Here is a 21,814-nt window from a genome sequence, read left to right on the forward strand (position 1 = left end):
ACAGGCAAAGTGTATGCAAAGTAGTTACCACCATTGGCCATTATATTTTACATCTAGATTTGTCTCTCTTCCCCCTCCCCATAGAAAAGTCCACAAATACGTGACGCAATAGGGCGGACATCCTGGTCTGAGGGTCTGTGGATGACTTTTGACAAATTATTACATGACCGTTTGGTTTGCTTTCTTTTACATTATTTTGCATCTTCTTAAGAAAGTATTTGAGTTAGAACTGCATATAGGATGGGAAGAAGGAACTAGAGGTCTCCGTTTACAGGCTGCCAGCAATGATCTGGCATGTGACCGCTGCAGCCAATTTGTGGCCCCAGTATTGTGATTGACAATAGACATTTTAATCGGAAGTTACTAACATTAGGCCATTCTATGTGATTCTTGATGCTTCCTGCTAAAATACATGTCTATAAGGAAACATATTCTATAAAAATAGAGTTCTGCTTACTTTTCGATAGCACGGATACTTTATTTTTACAGTTTTATAGACTAGTACCATTGTGTTTACTGGCATTGTCGTTTTTGTTCAGATTGCTTTCCCCATATATATATATGTCAAATGCACCAAATAAGATCCTGACACCACATACCCGCTTGACATGTCAGTCAATCCAGACCACCAGTTGTTTTTTTTTATTATCATTTTATTTTTTTTAAACTCCAATGTACAGTAAAAAAAAAATATACAGACATTGTTTGTGTAGATATATGAATGTATGTATGTAGATATACATACACACACACGTGCTTCTCACATTAGAATGTCCTCACAAAGTTAATTTATTTCAGTTCTTCAATACAAAAAGTAAAACTCCTATATTATATAGAGTCATTACAAACAGAGTGATCTATTTCAAGTGTTTATTTCTGTTAATGTTGATGATTATGGCTTACAGCCAATGAAAACACAAAAGTCATTTTCTCAGTAAATTAGAATAATTGAAGGGGCTGCCTAATACTTTTTTTTAAGTTGCCCAATGTATTCAGCATGTGGACATAAGTATCTCTTTAAATACTTTGTGTTGCAGATAATGCCGTGAGCGGCGCTATTACTGGCCGCTCACAGGCATCACGTGACCCCCCCGCTGCAGCCAGCTCTGACATCCGCTGATGTCACGACAAGTCCAGGCTGCAGCCGAGGGTCCCTCTTCCGTGTTCCACCGGTGGCTGCTGGGTTGTGGGCGGGATTATTCCCCTGCGTCACACCCGGCATCCACCACATGCTCGCCCTCTCCCCATTCATTGGGAAAGCGCGCAGTGGATGCTGGGTGTGACTCGGGGAATAACCCTGCCCACAACCCAGCAGCCACTGCCTCACTTGCCGTGACGTCAGCGCGGGGTCATGTGATGCCTGTGAGTGGCCACAGATAGCGCCGCTCACAGGCATTATCACTGCCCACATGCTGAATACATTGGGCAATTTAAAAAAAAGTACCGGACAACTTCTTTAACAAAACACAACTGCAAAGGCTTCCTAAGCGTTTAAAAATGTCTCTTAGGGCTCTTTCACACGTCAGTATCTCCGGTACGAGTGGTGACAATTTCCACACATACCGGAGACACTGACACACTCAAATGAATGGGTCTGTGTACACCTCAGTGTGTTTTTGCGGACCTTGTGTCCGTGTGCTCCACTTGGAGACAAGTCAGTTTTTTGCAGACACACAGTCCGCAAAACGTAACACACGGATGACATCCGTGTGACATGTATCGGCGCCTGGGAATGTCGCTGTTCCCAGGCACCGATGCTGAACGCTGCCCCCATCATGGTTCCCTGCCGGCGCTGTGAACAGAACCAGCAGGGACAATGATGAGGGTAGTAGTAATGTACTCTCGGTGTCCCCACCTGTAAAAATAAGAATAAAATAATAAAATCCATGTACTCACCTCTCCTAGGTGTCCCCTGCTGTCATCCATGCGACTGCTGCTGCAGAGGAGTCTGGGAGAATGAAGCTGTGCTCAGTGAGTGACAGGACACCGCTCCTAAACTGCGGCTCATTTCCCCGGCTTCTCTTCAGCAGCAGTCGCATGGGTGACAGCGGGGGACACCTAGGAGAGGTGAGTATAAGGATGTTATTATTTTATTCTTATTTGACGACAGGGAACCACTTGCTGCACATGGATGCTACATGTAAAACACACGGACACACTGGGCACGGATATCTCCGGTACCGTTTTTTCCGTTACCGGAAATATCCAGACGTGTGAAACCGGCCTTAGTCTGTTTCAGTAGGCTACACAATCATGGGGAAGACTGCTGACTTGACAGATGTCCAGAAGGCAGACATTGACACACTCCACAAGGAGGGTAAGCCACAAAAGGTCATTGCTAAAGAAGCTGGCTGTTCAGAGTGCTGTATCCAAGCATATTAATGGAAAGTTGAGTGGAAGGAAAAAGTGTGGTAGAAAAAGGTGCACAAGCAACCAGGATAACCGCAGCCTTGAAAGGATTGTTAAGAAAAGGCCATTCAAAAATTTGGGGGAGATTCACAAGGAGTGGAATGCTGCTGGAGTCATTGCTTCAAGAGCCATCACACACAGATGTATCCAGGACATGGGCTACAAGTATCACATTCCTTGTGTCAAGCCACTCATGACCAATAGACAATGCCAGAAGCTTTTTACCTGGGCCAAGAAGAAAAAGACCTGGACTGTTCCTCAGTGGTCCAAGGTGTTGTTTTCAGATGAAAATAAATTTTGCATTTAATTTGGAAATCAAGGTCCCAGAGTCTGGAGGAAGAGTGGAGAGGCACACAATCCAAGCTGCTTGAGGTCTAGTGTGAAGTTTCCACAATCAGTGATGGTTTGGGGAGCCATGTCATCTGCTGGTGTAGGTCCACTGTGTTTTATCAAGACCAAAGTCAGCGCAGCCGTCTACCAGGAAATTTTAGAGCACTTCATGCTTCCCTCTGCCGACAAGCTTTTTGGAGATGGAAATCTCATTCTCCAGCAGGACTTGGCACCTGTCCACACTGCCAAAAGTACCAATACCTGGTTTATACACAACAGTATCACTGTGCTTGATTGGCCAGCAAACTCGCCTGACCTTAACCCCATAGAGAATCTATGGGGTATTGTCAAGAGGAAGATGAGAGACACCAGACCCAACAATGCAGACAAGCTGAAGGCTGATATCAAAGTAACCTGGGCTTCCATAACACCTCAGCAGTGCCACAGGCTGATCACCTCCATGCCACGCCGCATTGATGCAGTAATTGATGGTCGGAGCTCCTTTTGCAAGTATTGAGTGCATTTACTGAACATACATTTCAGTAGGCCAACATTTCAGATTTTAAAAACCCTTTTCAAGTTGTTTTTATAAAGTATTCTAACTTGCTGAGATAATGACTTTGTGTTTCCACTTTCTGTAAGCTATAATCATGAGCATTGACAGAAATAAACACTTGAAATAGATCACTCTGTAACGACTCTATATGAGTTTCACTTTTTGTAGTGAAGAACTGAAATAAATTAACTTTTTGGTGATATTCTAATAATACAGTTATATGAAAAAGTTTGGGCACCCCTATTAATCTTAAGCTTAATGTTTTATAAAAATTGGTGTTTTTGCAACAGCTATTTCAGTTTGATATATGTAATAACTGTTGGACACAGTAATGTTTCTGCCTTGAAATGAGGTTTATTGTACTAACAGAAAATGTGCAATCTGCATTCAAACAAAATTTGACAGGTGCATAAGTATGGGCACCCTTATCATTTTCTTGTTTTAAATACTCCTACCTACTTTTTACTGACTTGCTAAAGCACTTTTTTGGGTTTTGTAACCTCATTGAGCTTTGAACTTCATAGCCAGGTGTATGCAATCATGAGAAAAGCTACTTAAAGTGGCCACTTGCAAGTTGTTCTCCTGTTTGAATCTCCTCTGAAGAGTGGCATCATGGGCTCCTCAAAACAACTGTCAAATGATCTGAAAACAAAGATTATTCAATATAGTTGTTCAGGGGAAGGATACAAAAAGCTGTCCCAGAGATTTAACCTGTCAGTTTCCACTGTGAGGAACATAGTAAGGAAATGGAAGAACACAGGGACAGTTCTTGTTAAGGCCAGAAGTGGCAGGCCAAGAAAAACATCAGAAAGGCAGAGAAGAAGAATGGTGAGATCAGTCAAGGACAATCCTCAGACCACCTCCAGAGAGCTGCAGCATCAACTTGCTGCAGATGGTGTCACTGTGCATCGGTCAACTATACAACGCACTTTGCACAAGGAGAAGCTGTATGGGAGAGTGATGCAAAAGAAACCGTTTCTGCAAGCACGCCACAAACAGAGTCGGCTGAGGTATGCAAAAGCACATTTGGAGAAGCCAATTTCTTTTTGGAAGAAGGTCCTGTGGACTGATGAAACCAAGATTGAGTTGTTTGGTCATACAAAAAGGCGTTATGCATGGCGGCAAAAAAACACAGCATTCCAAGAAAAACACTTGCTACCCACAGTAAAATTTGGTGGAGGTTCCATCATGCTTTGGGGCTGTGTGGCCCATGCCGGCACCGGGAATCTTGTTAAAGTTGAGGGATGCATGGATTCCTCTCAGTATCAGCAGATTCTTGACAATAATGTTCAAGAATCAGTGATAAAGTTGAAGTTACACAGGGGATGGATCTTTCAGCAAGACAATGATCCAAAACACCGCTCCAAATCTACTCAGGCATTCATGCAGAGGAACAATTACAATGTTCTGGAATGGCCATCCCAGTCCCCAGACCTGAATATCATTGAACATCTGTGGGATCATTTGAAGAGGGCTGTCCATGCTCGGCGACCATCAAACTTTACTGAACTGGAATTGTTTTGTAAAGAGGAATGGTCAAAAATACCTTCATCCAGGATCCAGGAACTCATTAAAAGCTACAGGAAGCGACTAGAGGCTGTTATTTTTGCAAAAGGAGGATCTACTAAATATTAATGTCACTTTTCTGGTGAGGTGCCCATACTTATGCACCTGTCAAATTTTGTTTGAATGCAGATTGCACATTTTCTGTTAGTACAATGAACCTCATTTCAAGACAGAAACATTACTGTGTCCAACAGTTATTACATATATCAAACTGAAATAGCTGTTGCAAAAACACCAATTTTTATAAAACATTAAGCTTAAGATTAATAGGGGTGCCCAAACTTTTTCATATAACTGTATACAGTTCAGACCAAAAGTTTGGACACACCTTCTCATTTTAAAGATTTTTCTGTATTTTCATGACTATGAAAATTGTACATTCACACTGAAGGCATCAAAACTATGAATTAACACATGTGGAATTATATACTTAACAAAAAAGTGTGAAACAACTGAAAATATGTCTTATATTCTAGGTTCTTCAAAGTAGCCACCTCTTGCTTTGATGACTGCTTTGCACACTCTTGGCATTCTCTTGATGAGCTTCAAGAGGTAGTCACCAAAAATGGTCTTCCAACAATCTTGAAGGAGTTCCCAGAGATGCTTAGCACTTGTTGGCCCTTTTGCCTTCACTCTGCGGTCCAGCTCACCCCAAACCATCTCGATTGGGTTGAGGTCTGGTGACTGTGGAGGCCAGGTCATCTGGCGTAGCACCCCATCACTCTGCTTCTTGGTCAAGTAGCCCTTACACAGCCTGGAGGTGTGTTTGGGGTCATTGTCCTGTTGAAAAATAAATGATGGTCCAACTAAACGCAAACCGGATGGAATAGCATGCCTCTGCAAGATGCTGTGGTAGCCATGCTGGTTCAGTATGCCTTCAATTTTGAATAAATCCCCAACAGTGTCACCAGCAAAGCACCCCCACACCATCACAGCTCCTCCTCCATGCTTCACGGTGGGAACCAGGCATGTAGAGTCCATCCGTTCACCTTTTCTGCGTCGCACAAAGACACGGTGGTTGGAACCAAAGATCTCAAATTTGGACTCATCAGACCAAAGCACAGATTTCCACTGGTCTAATGTCCATTCCTTGTGTTCTTTAGCCCAAACAAGTCTCTTCTGCTTCTTGCCTGTCCTTAGCAGTGGTTTCCTAGCAGATATTTTACCATGGAAGTGCATTGAGGTGAAGGGTGCATTGCTGGAAAAGGGAAAAAAAACAAAAAAAACTCTTTAAATCTCTTAGTTTGCGATTGTGAACGAGCTGAGTGTGTCCGGAGCGTAAGTGCGAATGAAAGTAAGTGTGTGACTTGTTTTTCAGTGACTTTGGTTTCAGGGAGTTTGGAAGGGGTCCTTTGGACTGAATTGCTGTCTGTATTTCATTAATTCTTTACTTTTCTTTTTACTTAACATTCTGTCTATTGCAATCCCCATTAGGAAATGAGCTCCATTATTGACAATGCTATCCAGTGTACATCTTGCCACATGTATGTATTCCTTGAACAGTCGGTCGGGGTTGCTTACTGCTGCGCGAGATGTGTGCACGTTGTGCGTTTGGAAGCCCAGATACTGGATCTAAATGAGCAGCTGGCAACACTGAGATCCATTGACAACATGGAAAGGAGTCTGCTGCTCACTGAGCAGCAGCTCACTGGGGTAGATGTGGGGGAAGGTGGTAGTCGGGAGCTGCAGGACAGTGAGGTCGCTAGTTGGGTGACAGTTAGAAGGGGTGGTAGAGGGAAGAGTGTCAGGGAGGCTAGTCCTGATCTGGCACACCCCAATAAGTTTGCAAAGTTGGCAGATGAGGGGAGTGACGGTACAGGGGTAGCACTACTGCAGCAAGGCATGTCCCCTGAAAGCCGGAGGAGTGTCAGCTCCAGTAAAGAGGGAAATAGGAGAGTAGGGCAGGCCAGGCAGGTGCTGGTAGTGGGGGACTCAATTATTAGGGGAACAGATAGGGCAATCTGTCACAAAGACAGGGATCGTCGAACAGTGTGCTGCCTACCTGGCGCTCGAGTCTGGCACATCGCTGATCGGGTTGACAGTTTACTGGGAGGGGCTGGTGAGGACCCAGCGGTCATGGTGCACATTGGCACAAATGACAAAGTTAGAGGTAGGTGGAAGGTCCTTAAAGATGATTTCAGGGAATTAGGCTGCAAGCTGAAAGCAAGGACCTCCAAGGTGGTATTCTCTGAAATACTACCGGTACTACGTGCCACGACAGAGAGGCAACGGGAGATTAGGGAGATAAATAAGTGGCTCAAGAACTGGTGTAGGAAGGAGGGATTTGGGTTCCTGGAGAACTGGGCCGACTTCTCAGTTGGCTACAGACTCTACGCTAGGGACCGGCTGCACCTTAATGGGGAGGGTGCAGCTGTGCTGGGGGAGAAAATGGCTAGAAGGTTGGAGGAGTGTTTAAACTAGGGATTGGGGGGGGGATATTCATTTTATAGGTGGGGAAGATAGTGCAGATAGTGACCTGGGCACAAATAAAGTCAATAAAGTAAGAAGGAATAGAGGTACAGAGAGATACATAAAATGCATGTACACTAATGCCAGAAGCCTCACCAACAAAATGGAGGAATTAGAATTAATTTTGTTGGAAAATAAGTATGACATGGTAGGGATATCTGAGACGTGGCTGGACGAGAGCCACGACTGGGCAGTTAATTTACTGGGCTATAGTCTGTTCAGAAATGACCGTACAAACAAGCGAGGTGGGGGGGGGTGTTTATATGTAAAATCATTCTTGAAACCTGTCTTGCGGGAAGATATATGTGAATCTAATGAAAATGTAGAGTCCCTGTGGGTGGAGATAAGGGGAGGGGGAAAAAATAAAAAATTACTGATAGAGGTTTGTTATAAGTCTCCAAAAATAATGGAAGTAGCGGAGAATATCCTCGTAAAGCAAACAGATGAAGCAGCGACTCAAGGAGAAGTCATTAGTATGGGAGACTTCAACTACCCTGAAATACATTGGGGGACAGAAACATGTAGTTCAAGCAAAGGAAATAGGTTTTTGACAACTATGAGAGACAATTACCTTTCACAACTGGTTCAAGACCCAACAAGAAGGGGGCACTGCTAATATTAACCAATAGGCCAGACCGCATATCAAATATACGAGTTGGGGGTCACTTGGGTAATAGTGATCACAAAATAATACGTTTTCATGTAACCTTTAATAAGATGTGTAGTAGAGGGGTTACAAGGACACTAAACTTCAGGAAGGCAAATTTCCAACGGTTAAGAGATGATCTTAGTGCAATAAACTGGGACGATATCCTGAGACATAAAGCTACACAAAGCAAATGGGAGACATTTATTAACATCCTGAATAGAACCTGTGCACAATGTATACCCCTTGGGAATAAACATGCTAGAAATAGGAGGAAACCACTATGGCTAAATAGAGCTGTAAGGGGCGCAATAAGTGACAAAAAGAAAGCATTTAGAGAACTAAAGCAAGTAGGTAGTGATGAGGCATTAAATAAATATAGAAAATTAAATAAATTATGTAAAAAACAAATCAAGGCAGCAAAGATTGAGGCGGAGAGAATCATTGCCAGAGAAAGTAAAAATAACCCCAAAATATTCTTTAACTACATAAATAGTGAAAAACTTAAAAAATGATAGTGTTGGCCCCCTTAAAAATAGTCTGGGTGAAATGGTGGATGAGGATGAGGAAAAAGCCAATATGCTAAATGATTTTTTTTCAACCGTATTTACACAAGAAAATCGCATGACAGAAAACATGATTAGTGATAACAAAAATTCTCCAGTAAATGTCACTTGCTTAACCCAGCAGGAAGTACGGCGGCGTCTTAAAATCACTAAAGTTGACAAATCCCCGGCCCCGGATGGGATACACCCGCGAGTACTGCAGGAATTAAGTAACATCATAGATAGACCATTATTTTTAATCTTTAAAGATTCCATAATAACAGGGTCTGTACCACACGACTGGCGTATAGCAAATGTGGTGCCAATATTCAAAAAGGGGACAAAAACTGAACTTGGAAATTATAGGCCGGTAAGCTTAACCTCTACTGTGGGTAAAATCCTGGAGGGTTTCCTAAGAGATGCTATACTAGAGTATCTGAAGAAGAATAACCTCATGACCCAATATCAACATGGGTTTACGAGGGACCGTTCCTGTCAAACTAATCTGATCAGTTTTTATGAGGAGGCAAGTTCTGGACTGGACCAAGGGAATACAGTGGATGTTGTGTATATGGACTTTTCAAAAGCTTTTGATACGGTTCCACACAAAAGGTTGATACATAAAATGAGAACAATGGGGATAGGGGAAAATATATGTATGTGGGTTAAGAATTGGCTCAGTGATAGGAAACAAAGGGTGGTTATTAATGGAAAACACTCAGACTGGGTCTCAGTTAACAGTGGGGTACCACAGGAGTCAGTATTGGGCCCCCTTCTTTTTAACATATTTATTAATGACCTTGTAGGGGGCATACAGAGTAATATTTCAATATTTGCAGATGACACTAAACTCTGCAGGGTAATCAATACAGAGGAGGACAATTTTATATTACTGGAGGATCTATGTAAACTAGAAGCTTGGGCTGATAAATGGCAAATGAGCTTTAATGGGGATAAATGTAAGGTAATGCACTTGGGCAGAGGAAATAAAATGTATAATTATATGCTTAATTGTAAAACACTGGGCAAAACTGTAACTGAAAAAGACCTGGGTGTATTGGTGAATGACAAGCTCACGTTTAGTGGCCAGTGTCAGGCTGCTGCTGCAAAGGCAAATAAAATAATGGGATGCATTAAAAGAGGCTTAGATGCTCATGAGGAGAACATAATTTTACCTCTATACAAGTCACTAGTGCGACCACACTTAGAATACTGTGTACAGTTCTGGTCTCCGGTGTATAATAAAGACATAGCTGAACTAGAGCGGGTGCAGAGAAGAGCGACCAAGGTTATTAGAGGACTGGGGGGTCTGCAATACCAAGGCAGGTTATTACACTTGGGGTTATTTACTGTGGAAAAAAGAAGGCTTAGGGGTGATCTTATTACTATGTACAAGTATATGAGGGGACAGTACAAAGACCTTTCTACTGATCTTTTTACTCTGAGACGGGGACAAGGGGGCATCTTCTACGTCTGGAGGAAAGAAGGTTTAATCATAATCACAGACGGGGATTCTTTACTGTAAGAGCAGTGATACTATGGAACTCTCTGCCGCATGATGTTGTAATGAGTGATTCACTGTTACAATTTAAGAAGGGCATGGATGCCTTTCTTGAAAAGTATAATATTACAGGTTATACAGTACAGACCAAAAGTTTGGACACACCTTCTCATTTAAAGATTTTTCTGTATTTTCATGACTATGAAAATTGTACATTCACACTGAAGGCATCAAAACTATGAATTAACACATGTGGAATTATATACTTAACAAAAAAGTGTGAAACAACTGAAAATATGTCTTATATTCTAGGTTCTTCAAAGTAGCCACCTTTTGCTTTGATGACTGCTTTGCGCACTCTTGGCATTCTCTTGATGAGCTTCAAGAGGTAGTCACCAGAAATGGTCTTCCAACAATCTTGAAGGAGTTTCCAGAGATGCTTAGCACTTGTTGGCCCTTTTGCCTTCACTCTGCGGTCCAGCTCACCCCAATCCATCTCGATTGGGTTCAGGTCTGGTGACTGTGGAGGCCAGGTCATCTGGCGTAGCACCCCATCACTCTCCCTCTTGGTCAAATAGCCCTTACACAGCCTGGAGGTGTGTTTGGGATCATTGTCCTGTTGAAAAATAAATAATGGTCCAACTAAACGCAAACCGGATGGAATAGCATGCCGCTGCAAGATGCTGTGGTAGCCATGCTGGTTCAGTATGCCTTCAATTTTGAATAAATCCCCAACAGTGTCACCAGCAAAGCACCCCCACGCCATCACACCTCCTCCTCCATGCTTCATGGTGGGAAGCAGGCATGTAGAGTCCATCCGTTCACCTTTTCTGCGTCGCACAAAGACACGGTGGTTGGAACCAAAGATCTCAAATTTGGACTCATCAGACCAAAGCACAGATTTCCACTGGTCTAATGTCCATTCCTTGTGTTCTTTAGCCCAAACAAGTCTCTTCTGCTTGTTACCTGTCCTTAGCAGTGGTTTCCTAGCAGCTATTTTACCATGAAGGCCTGCTGCACAAAGTCTCCTCTTAACAGTTGTTGAAGAGATGTGTCTGCTGTTAGAACTCTGTGTGGCATTGACCTGGTCTCTAATCTGAGCTGCTGTTAACCTGCGATTTCTGAGGTTGGTGACTCGGATAAACTTATCCTCAGAAGCAGAGGTGACTCTTGGTCTTCCTTTCCTGGGGCGGTCCTTATGTGAGCCAGTTTCTTTGTAGCGCTTGATGGTTTTTGCAACTGCACTTGGGGACACTTTCAAAGTTTGCTCAATTTTTCGCACTGATTGACCTTCATTTCTTAAAGTAATGATGGCCACTCGTTTTTCTTTACTTAGCTGCTTTTTTCTTGCCATAATACAAATTCTAACAGTCTATTCAGTAGGACTATCAGCTTTGTATCCACCTGACTTCTGCACAACACAACTGATGGTCCCAACCCCATTTATAAGGCAAGAAATCCCACTTATTAGACCTGACAGGGCACAACTATGAAGTGAAAACCATTTCCGGTGACTACCTCTTGAAGCTCATCAAGAGAATGGCAAGAGTGTGCAATGCAGTCATCAAAGTAAAAGGTGGCTGCTTTGAAGAACCTAGTATATAAGACATATTTTCAGTTGTTTCACACTTTTTTGTTAAGTATATAATTCCACATGTGTTAATTCATAGTTTTGATGCCTTCAGTGTGAATGTACAATTTTCATAGTCATGAAAATACAGAAAAATCTTTCAATGAGAAGGTGTGTCCAAACTTTTGGTCTGTACTGTATATACTAGATTCCTTGATAGGGCGTTGATCCAGGGAACTAGTCTGATTGTCGTATGGAGTCGGGAAGGAATTTTTTTCCCCAATGTGGAGCTTAGTGTTTGCCACATGAGGTTTTTTTGCCTTCCTCTGGATCAACATGTTAGGCTATGGGTTGAACTAGATGGACTTAGTCTTCCTTCAACCTTAAAAACTATGTTACTATGTTACTATGAAGGCCTGCTGCACAAAGTCTCCTCTTAACAGTTGTTGAAGAGATGTTTCTGCTGCTAGAACTCTGTCTGGCATTGACCTGGTCTCTAATCTGAGCTGCTGTTAACCTGCGATTTCTGAGGTTGGTGACTCGGATAAACTTCTCCTCAGAAGCAGAGGTGACTCTTGGTCTTCCTTTCCTGGGGCGGTCCTCATGTGAGCCAGTTTCTTTGTAGCACTTGATGGTTTTTGCAACTGCACTTGGGGACACTTTCAAAGTTTTCCCAATTTTTTGCACTGACTGACCTTCATTACTTAAAGTAATGATGGCCACTCGTTTTTCTTTACTTAGCTGCTTTTTTCTTGCCATAATACAAATTCTAACAGTCTATTCAGTAGGACTATCAGCTGTGTATCCACCAGACTTTTGCACAACACAACTGATGGTCCCAACCCCATTTATAAGGCAAGAAATCCCACTTATTAAACCTGACAGGACACACCTGTGAAGTGAAAACCATTTCCAGTGAATACCTCTTGAAGCTCATCAAGAGAATGCCAAGAGCGTGCAAAGCAGTCATCAAAGCAAAAGGTGACTACTTTGAAGAACCTAGAATATCAGACATATTTTCAGTTGTTTCACACTTTTTTGTTAAGTATATAATTCCACATGTGTTAATTCATAGTTTTGATGCCTTCAGTGTGAATGTACAATTTTCATAGTCATGAAAATACAGAAAAATCTTTAAATGAGAAGGTGTGTCCAAACCTTTGGTCTGTACTGTATATATATTTATTATAATATATATGATGAAGTGGGCTGAGCTGGAGCAGAACGGAAGAATGGTAAGCCCCGCTCGCCAAATTCATGACAAGTGGCAGCATTCACTACACGACAAATCCTACTCTAGTCCCAGGTTGGAGTAAGGTTTGGGCAGGGTGCACTTGGAGGTGCATGTCACTTGGCAGACTCTCCTCATTCATTAAGAAGCGTGCACCTCTTAATGATTCAGCCTCCTCATCAAGACCGGCGTAAACATTGTCGGTCTTGATGAATCATGGCCACTGTGGGTATATAATATATACATCATTGAGACGGAAATGGGATATAGGCTGACATATGCTTATACAATTTCTGATGTGCCCGACCCAAGGAAGGGAAAAACAAAATGTTTTGGTCAGACAAGACCAGCCTGTTTTTTTTTTTTTTTTTTCTTCGAAGTGGGAGAACACCTAGTATAGATGGAGATCTGCAAATATTTATTTTGGCTAATCATCCTAGTGTTTGCTTGATGTTGCTGACTCCTAAAAGATGGAGCCTACTCCTTCAGATGACTGAATGTGTCTTTAATGAATTTCCTCAATGTCTAAGGGCCCCGTCACACTAAGCGATGCAGCAGCGATCCCGACAACGATACGACCTGTCAGGGATCGTTGCTGCATCGCTATGTGGTCACTGGTGAGCTGTCAAACAGGCAGGCTCACCAGCGATCAGGGGAGCAGCGATATCGTGGAAAGGATCGTTCCACGATGTCCTGCTCCCGTTACCAGCCTGCTGCAAGCAGGAGCAGGCTGGTAACTATGGTAAACATCGCGTTACTAAGTGGCGTGTGCCCCTAGTAACCCGCTGTTTACCATGGATACCACTCTGCTACGGTGCGCGGGAGCCTCCGCTTACCGTAGCAGAGTGGTATCCATGGTAAACAGCGGGTTACTAAGTGCGCGCGTGCCCCTAGTAACCCGATGTTTACCATAGTTACCAGCCTGATCGCTGCTCCCGCTGGTCACACACAGCGATGTGTGCTGGCCAGCGGGAGGGCAACGACCAAAAAATGGTCCAGGACACTTTGCAGCGATCAGCGACCTCACAGCAGGGGCCTGATCATTGCAAAGTGTCAAACATAGCGACATCGCTGGTGAGGTCGCTGTTGCGTCACCAAAACCGTGACTCAGCAGCGATATCGCTAGCGATATCGCTATGTGAGACGGGGGCTTTAGATTTGACTTATTTAGGCACGTACACCCCCTTCAGTGTGCCATCAGCAGTCCAGCGGCTACATCCTCCTTTGGACACATCATATGGCTGAGAAAGTTGCTGGTGCTTGTATGAAGCAACTTGTCACCTGTGCATTATAAGTTGCTTTATGAGTTGCTCTTGGGTAGGCATAACATCTAATTGGCCTGTAACATTGCATTTATTGCTGTCTGCTCAAGATGACTTGAACATGTGCTGGAACAAGTAAATTATGTGGAAATAATACCTCCTCTTCGCGTAATGCATTGTTTATGTCAATACTTGCTAGATTAGGTAATGTGATAGATAATAAAAAAATAAATTCTCATGTCTGAGCCTTGGGGCAGGTACACACGAGCGTATTTCCGTTCCAAGTGCAATCTGACAAAACATCGGATCGCACCCAGACCAATGTTATTCTATGGGGCCGTGCACATGTTCAATTATTTTTATATTCGAATCACTCTGTCATGCAAGTCAACGGGTGGGTTGAACATGTAGGACTGCACTCGGATGATATCTGAGTGCAGTCTGATTTCCTCACAATTTGAGAACAAAGAGAAATTTATTCTCCATCTTCTCCTCATCCGGCACACACTATGATCAGAGAGTGATTTGCATAGTCAGCCCGATTTATCTCGGATGAGAGCATATACGGCCATCTGCACCTGCCCTTACGGTGTAGAAGTACAGCCTGCGAGCTAAACGTACTCTCCTCTCTTCTCTACAGACAACTTCTAGCACGGTAGGTCTTTAGTAAGTGCCACATTAATATAGAAGATCTCCATTACCTGTAACCATGGTTTACCCTGTGGAAAAGATATAGCCTTGTGTACAGGTGGCTCCAGATGATTCCAGGAATTACCTGTAATAATTGTATATGTTTCTGCACCTAAAGCACAACATGATGACTCTGTAAGTGCCCCTGTGGGTATCTACACATGTACTAATGAGGAGAACGTAACTCTAAGACCTTGCACAAATGAACGTGCAAAGAAGTGATGAAACGTTCTCCTTGTAAATTGACCTACAGGGACTTGATCTGTGTATATTTACAGGGATTTGTGTGTCTAGATATCTATCTCCGCAAAAGGAGGAAACGTTTTCTACTCTTGACAAGGATAGCTGATGGTCTTTGATCATTTTAAAGCATCCATATTTCCATTGTATTGCATAACCCAGCCATGATAAACCTTTGTCGGTCACTCTTCTTTTTCTTGTTGAAACATAGTACAGTAGCCAATAAATAAAAATAGTGTCACAACTAGTTGATGAGTGACGCTAAGGCTACCCTTTCATCTTAGGCTATGTTCACATGTCCAGTAATCATCCGTTAGAACGGATCCAGCAGCAATTCGTTAGCTTAAAAGGTGTAATTAAGCTAACGAGCTAATTACACAAAGCAGACTGTATATAGTATATCTTTCCAGGATCCCATTAGATATGACGTTTTATATAGTCCTATCTGTACTATTTCTGTGCTGCTCCAATATACCATGTCTGTAGATGCTTAAAGGGGTGGTCCAAGATGAAATGGTTTTGGCCATAGAGTTGCAGGAAGAAAGTAATGAACGTTGCAGCACTCTCCTCCCCTTGTTGTACTCCCTCCTTGTATGCATGCTATGTCCGACTGTTGAAATAATTAGTGTGAATGTCTGCTTTTACTTGTCAGCCATTTAACAAACCAGATGTTAGACTTCACATGCTTACTTCATCCAAAATACGGCTACTGTAATATACAGCAGATTTTCCACAAGCAAACATGCCGCTAGGGTCCAGAAGCACCCACAAGACTGTTGGTACATGGCTTAGCTTAGGAGATGTATGCTTTTTGGTCAGGTCCCTTCAGAACAGGTAATCAATTCCTAGCAAAGTTTTTGGTAAAGTATTGCCCGTGTAGGGTTTTTTTGTTTTATTTTCTTTGTTTAGACAACTTCCAATGCCTATCCTGGCAAAAAAAAAAATTCTGCCGTGTTCCATAAAAATTTGCAATATTCGATTACTAGTTAAAAATAATCCACAGTTTTATAATTCACACGACTGTATCGTCGGTTTGACGTGAAAAAAAAACGCACATCACTCTCAGACCAATGTTATTCAGTGGGGCAGTGCAGATGAGCGATTCATTTTTTTTCTTCATCCCCACTTGCTGAATCTGGGTGGAAAAAAAATTGCAGCATGCACTACTTTCTTCCATAAATCAGATGGAAATCACCCGTTCAAATCTATGGGTGCGCAAAATGAAAAATCCGATTCCATACGGAGCCACAGTACAGCATCGATTATTACGGATACATTGCAAACATAGGAAACTGTAAATGGTCTTGTAAATGATCCCGGCAGCTTTAAAAATCTGATTTTATACGGACTGCACACGGCTGACGAGTACGAAAAACAAATCGATGAAAAGTGGATGGAGTCCTAACCAATTTTTTTATGTATATATTATAATTTTTAATATGCTCATGTGAACCTACCCTAAAGTTCAGTCATTAAAGTCCAAGGAAAACATCTACCGTATTGTTCGGACTATAAGACGCACCTTACCATAAGACGCACCTAGGTTTTAGAGGAGGAAAATAGAAAAAAAAATTTAAAGAAGTTTGTAACATATATATATATATATATATATATATATATATATATATATATATATATATATATATATATATATATATATATATATATATATATATATATATATATATATATATATATGTGTCTAATTTTGTGAGAAGCACATGTATGTATGTATGTATGTATGTATGTATGTATTATATATACACTGCTCAAAAAAATAAAGGGAACACTCAAATAACACATCCTAGATCTGAATGAATTAAATATTCTCATTGAATACTTTATGTACAAAGTTGAATGTGCTGACAACAAAATCACACAAAAATCATCAATGGAAATCACATTTATTAACCAATGGAGGCCTGGATTTGGAGTCACCCCCAAAATTAAAGTGGAAAAACACACTACAGGCTGATCCAACTTTGATGTAATGTCCTTAAAACAAGTCAAAATGAGGCTCAGTATTGTGTGTGGCCTCCACGTGCCTGTATGACCTCCCTACAACGCCTTGGCATGCTCCTGATGAGGTTGCAGATGGTCTCCTGTGGGATTTCCTCCCAGATCTGGACTAAAGCATCCGCCAACTCCTGGACAGTCTGTGGTGCAACGTGACGTTGGTGGATGGAGGGAGACATGATGTCCCAGATGTGCTCAATCGGATTCAGGTCTGGGGAACGGGCGGGCCAGTCCATAGCTTCAATGCCTTCATCTTGCAGGAACTGCTGTCACACTCCAGCCACATGAGGTCTGGCATTGTCCTGCATTAGGAGGAACCCAGGGCACACAAATATGAGTTTCACTTTTTGTATTGAAGAACTGAAATAAATTTACTTTTTAATATCCTAACTTAGTGAGATGCACCTGTATATTGTACGGTAAAGAAATTTGAGAAATACACAATCTCTAGAAGGGAAAATGCGCATTCAGGTGAAACAATGTTATCTGTTCATAAGCCTTTAAGCAAGGTCAAAGAGCACACTTGTAATCATTAGCAGCGATAAAGTCAAAACTAGAGCAATAGGCTGCAGCGTCATAGTCTTAAAGGAACACTTATCGGTAGAAAAAAAAAAAAATGTCTGAACACTTCCTCTAGGTTTAAGTTTCCTTCAGTCCTAATCAATTACCGTATTTTACGGACTATAAGACGCACTTTTTTCCTCACAAAATTTTGGAGGAAAGTGGGGGGTGCGTCTTATAGTCTGACACGCACATATTTATATACATGCATATATACATATACACACACACACATACACATACACATTATAATATATATATATATATCGGATTCAGGTCTGGGGAACGAGTGGGCCAGTCCATAGCTTCAATGCCTTCATCTTGCAGGAACTGCTGACACACTCCAGCCACATGAGGTCTGGCATTGTCCTGCATTAGGAGGAGCCCAGGGCCAACCACCCCACCATATGGTCTCACAAGGGGTCTGAGGATGTCATCTCGGTACCTAATGGCAGTCAGTCTACCTCTGGCGAGCACATGGAGGGCTGTGCGGCCCTCCAAAGAAATGCCACCCCACACCATTACTGACCCACTGCCAAACTGGTCATGCTGAAGGATGTTGCAGGCAGCAGATCGCTCTCCACAGCGTCTCCAGACTCTGTCACGTCTGTCACATGTGCTCAGTGTGAACCTGATTTCATCTGTGAAGAACACAGGGTGCCAGTGGCGACTTTGCCAATCCTGGTGTTCTGTGGCAAATGCCAAGCGTCCCGCATGGTATTGGGCTGTGAGCACAACCCCCATCTGTGGACGTCGGGCCCTCATACCACCCTCATGGAGTCGGTTTCTAACCGTTTGTGTAGACACATGCACATTTGTGGCCTGCTGGAGGTCATTTTGCAGGGCTCTGGCAGTGCTCCTCCTGTTCCTCCTTGCACAAGGCGGAAGTAGCGGTCCTGCTGCTGGGTTGTTGCCCTCCTACGGCCCCCCTCCACGTCTTCTGGTGTACTGGCCTGTCTCCTGGTAGCACCTCCAGCCTTTGGGCACTACGCTGACAGACACAGCAAACCTTCTTGCCAAAGCTCGCACTGATGTTCCATCCAGGATGAGCAACTTCTGTGGGTTGTAGAGTCTGTCTCATGCTACCACGAGTGTGAAAGCACAACCAACATTCAAAAGTGACCAAAACATCAGCCAGAAAGCATTGGTACTGAGATGTTGTCTGTTGTCTCCACCTGCAGAACCACTCCTTTATTGAGTGTCTTGATAATTGACAATAATTTCCATCTATTGTCTATTCCATTTGCACAACAGCATGTGAAATTGATTGTCAATCAGTGTTGCTTCCTAAGTGGACAGTTTGATTTCACAGAAGTTTGATTCACTTGGGAGTTATATTCTGTTGTTTAAGTGTTCCCTTTATTTTTTGAGCTGACAATGACTTTTGTGTTTTCATTGGCTGTAAGCCATAATCATCAATATTAACAGAAATAAACTCTTGAAGTAGATCACTGTTTGTAATGACTATATAATGAGTTTCACTTTTTGTATTGAAGAACTGAAATAAATTAACTTTTTGATGATATTCTAATTTTGTGAGATGCACTTGTACATTGTCGAACACCGTGCAACACACATTTCTTGGATTTGGGAATTTCTCATATTCTTAAAATATTATGTGGTGCCTTTCAGTCTGCTTCTTCTGATGCCAGCTTAGGATTTACTACAAAGCATTATGTGGCCACCCAGGTGCTTACCTGCAGTTTGCTCTGATGCCAGTGACCTGATTAGGCACAATTCACATCACTGTCGTGATTGGTTATACAGTTCTTTGTAGGATCTGTTTAGGATCAACATTTTTTTTTCCTTTCACGGAGGCATGGCGATGCATATGGCACTCCTTTTTTTTTTTTTTTTTTTTTTGTCTTTTTTTTATCAAAGAAGGGTGGAAGCACGAGTTGTTCATAGGAGGCCTAAAAACGTTAAAATAAATAATTTAAGTGAATAGATGTCAGCCTTTGAGACAAAAGGAACTGCAAAATAATCTTAACCTGCCATTTTGGAGATGCTCTGACCCAGTCATCCAGCAATCTTAATTTGAGCCTTGTAATAGTCCTTACGATTACTAATTTTTCCACCACATATTGAAGAATGAATTCCTCCTGCCTAATACTTCCCACCACTCTGCGGGTCCCATTGTCAAAAAACAGAACAACACAAAAAACGCAACAGCGCTGACAACCCCTCCACAGGGGTTTTCCCCTTTCAGAAAACTTTCATCTCTCTAAAATATTACTCGTCCTGCCCAGGTCCAGTGCTGACTTTCGACCACAGCCCTGGTCTCTGTCTGCAGTGCTGACATCCTGTGGACAGCGCTGCAGCCAACTGGTGAGCTCAGCAGGTCATCCCATCTGCACAGGCAGGGCTCCTGAGAACTGTGATTGGCTGCAGCGCTGTCGAGATGACATTTAACTAACCCAATAATGTGGCCTCACTGCTCTTTTTTTTGCCTGGCAGTCACATAAGGGCTGATTGACTGCAGACTAGTGAATCCTCACATCGCACGCACTGCACATTGTGAGGATTCTCCGGTGTTGGTAACGGTGCAAGTATATGCTCATGGCCACCTTCAGAACATACTGTCAGTCCTTGGCCGAGGTCAAGGCCGAGAACTTCCATCAGCCTAAGGCCTCATTCACCAATAATACAACATGTACCCATATACTCTATGATGCTATTCACATGTTTTTTCTCAGACCATGTGACCATACAAAACTCACAGACAGGTCCGTGTTTTTCCAATGTCACTGATGAAAACGGCCAATACAAGTCTATGGGTTCGTGAATAACTCGTACAGCAGACGGATGGCATCATTATGCCATTCGTGAGCCGTCCGTGTGCAGTTCGTGTTTAGCTTAGAAAAGGGAGCAAGCACTAGAACAATGCTCTGATCCTCTCTGCCTCACTGCAGCAGTGCTGACCACCCTTCCACGGGGATGTGACCACCCTTCCACGGGGATGTGACAACCCCTCCACAGGGAACCAGCGCAATAACAATGCTTTGATCCTCACTGCAACAGCGCTGACAACCCCTCCACAGGGATCTGACAACCCCTCCACAAGGAGCCAGCGCTATAACAATACACTAATCCTCTCTCCCTCACTGTGAAAATACCTTGCGTCCAAAGCGCTGCTATAGCCTGATTGTGGGCACATAGCCTAAGCCAAAGCCAACTCTCCCTCATTCACTATCCCCTCCCCCTGCCCCCAAGTAAATTAACAACACCTATTTTCCCCTCCATTTCCTGTGCCATTCCAGTGATGTCGAGAGTGGCTTCCCCGGGGCTCGCTTGACACTTCTTTCTCTTTCTCCGGATGTCCTATTTGTTCAAAGGAGGGAAGATTGAAGCGGCTGCTGATTCGCTACAGGGATCACTTGACATAATGTCACGCAAGCCCCAGGAGAGCCAGTGTCTACACCAGTGGAATAGTGCCCCAACCGGAGTTAAGTGTTGATGTTATTTTACTTGGGGGAAACCTAGTGATTGAGAAGTTGTTGTTCAAGCAATGGACAACCCCTTTAATTGTAGTGTGCTGATTTGTTATTGGTGTGTACATTAATATATAATATTAATTTTTTGTATATTAGAAAAAGCGTGTTTGTGCATCTATACATTGATTTAATGCTAAAGGTGTGTGGACCTTTGTTTTTGTGCTTTGTTTTTTTTTGTAGTTTATTGAGGGGTGTGGCCCTCTCCAGGGCTCAGTTTCCTTATCCACCCTTCTTTCCTAGACAGGTTTTTAATTTTGAGCTATGACTAGTTCCTATTTCTTCCTCAGTTGAGGCTTGGCTAGACACATAGTGTGAGGAGTCAAAAGGATTAGGGGACCATCCAAAATTGAAGTCATCTTGTTGTGGTTGGATGGCTTTTTCATTTCTTGATAAAAAAAAAATTGATCTAAGTACCTTTTATATTATTTATACGTATAGAGATGTATCAGTAGGCAGTCACTTTATCCATTTTTTTCCCCTTTCAGAAAACTTTCATCTCTGAGCTGCGGAATTGATAAAAAATTACTCGTCCTGCCCAGGTCCAGTGCTGACTTTCGACCGCAGCCCCGGTCTCTGTTTTGTCTGCAGTGCTGACATCCTGTGGACAGCCCTGCTGCCAACCGGTGAGCTCAGCAGGTCATCCCATCTGCACAGGCAGGGCTCCTGAGCACTGTGATTGGCTGCAGCGCTGTCGAGATGACATTTAACTAACCCAATAATGTGGCCTC

The 21,814-nt window shown here is 42.8% G+C and overlaps 1 protein-coding gene across 1 annotated transcript in view; it reads left to right on the plus strand.

The window, feature by feature from the left end:
- The window catches only part of B4GALT1 (beta-1,4-galactosyltransferase 1), a 114,930-nt gene that overhangs the window by 72,454 nt on the left and 20,662 nt on the right, over positions 1-21,814 (plus strand). The window lies entirely within an intron of this gene.

This window comes from Phyllobates terribilis, unplaced genomic scaffold, assembly GCF_046119375.1.
Source record: "Phyllobates terribilis strain yellow unplaced genomic scaffold, ASM4611937v1 Scaffold_1__5_contigs__length_1240528914, whole genome shotgun sequence".
NCBI classification, from domain to species: domain Eukaryota; kingdom Metazoa; phylum Chordata; class Amphibia; order Anura; family Dendrobatidae; genus Phyllobates; species Phyllobates terribilis.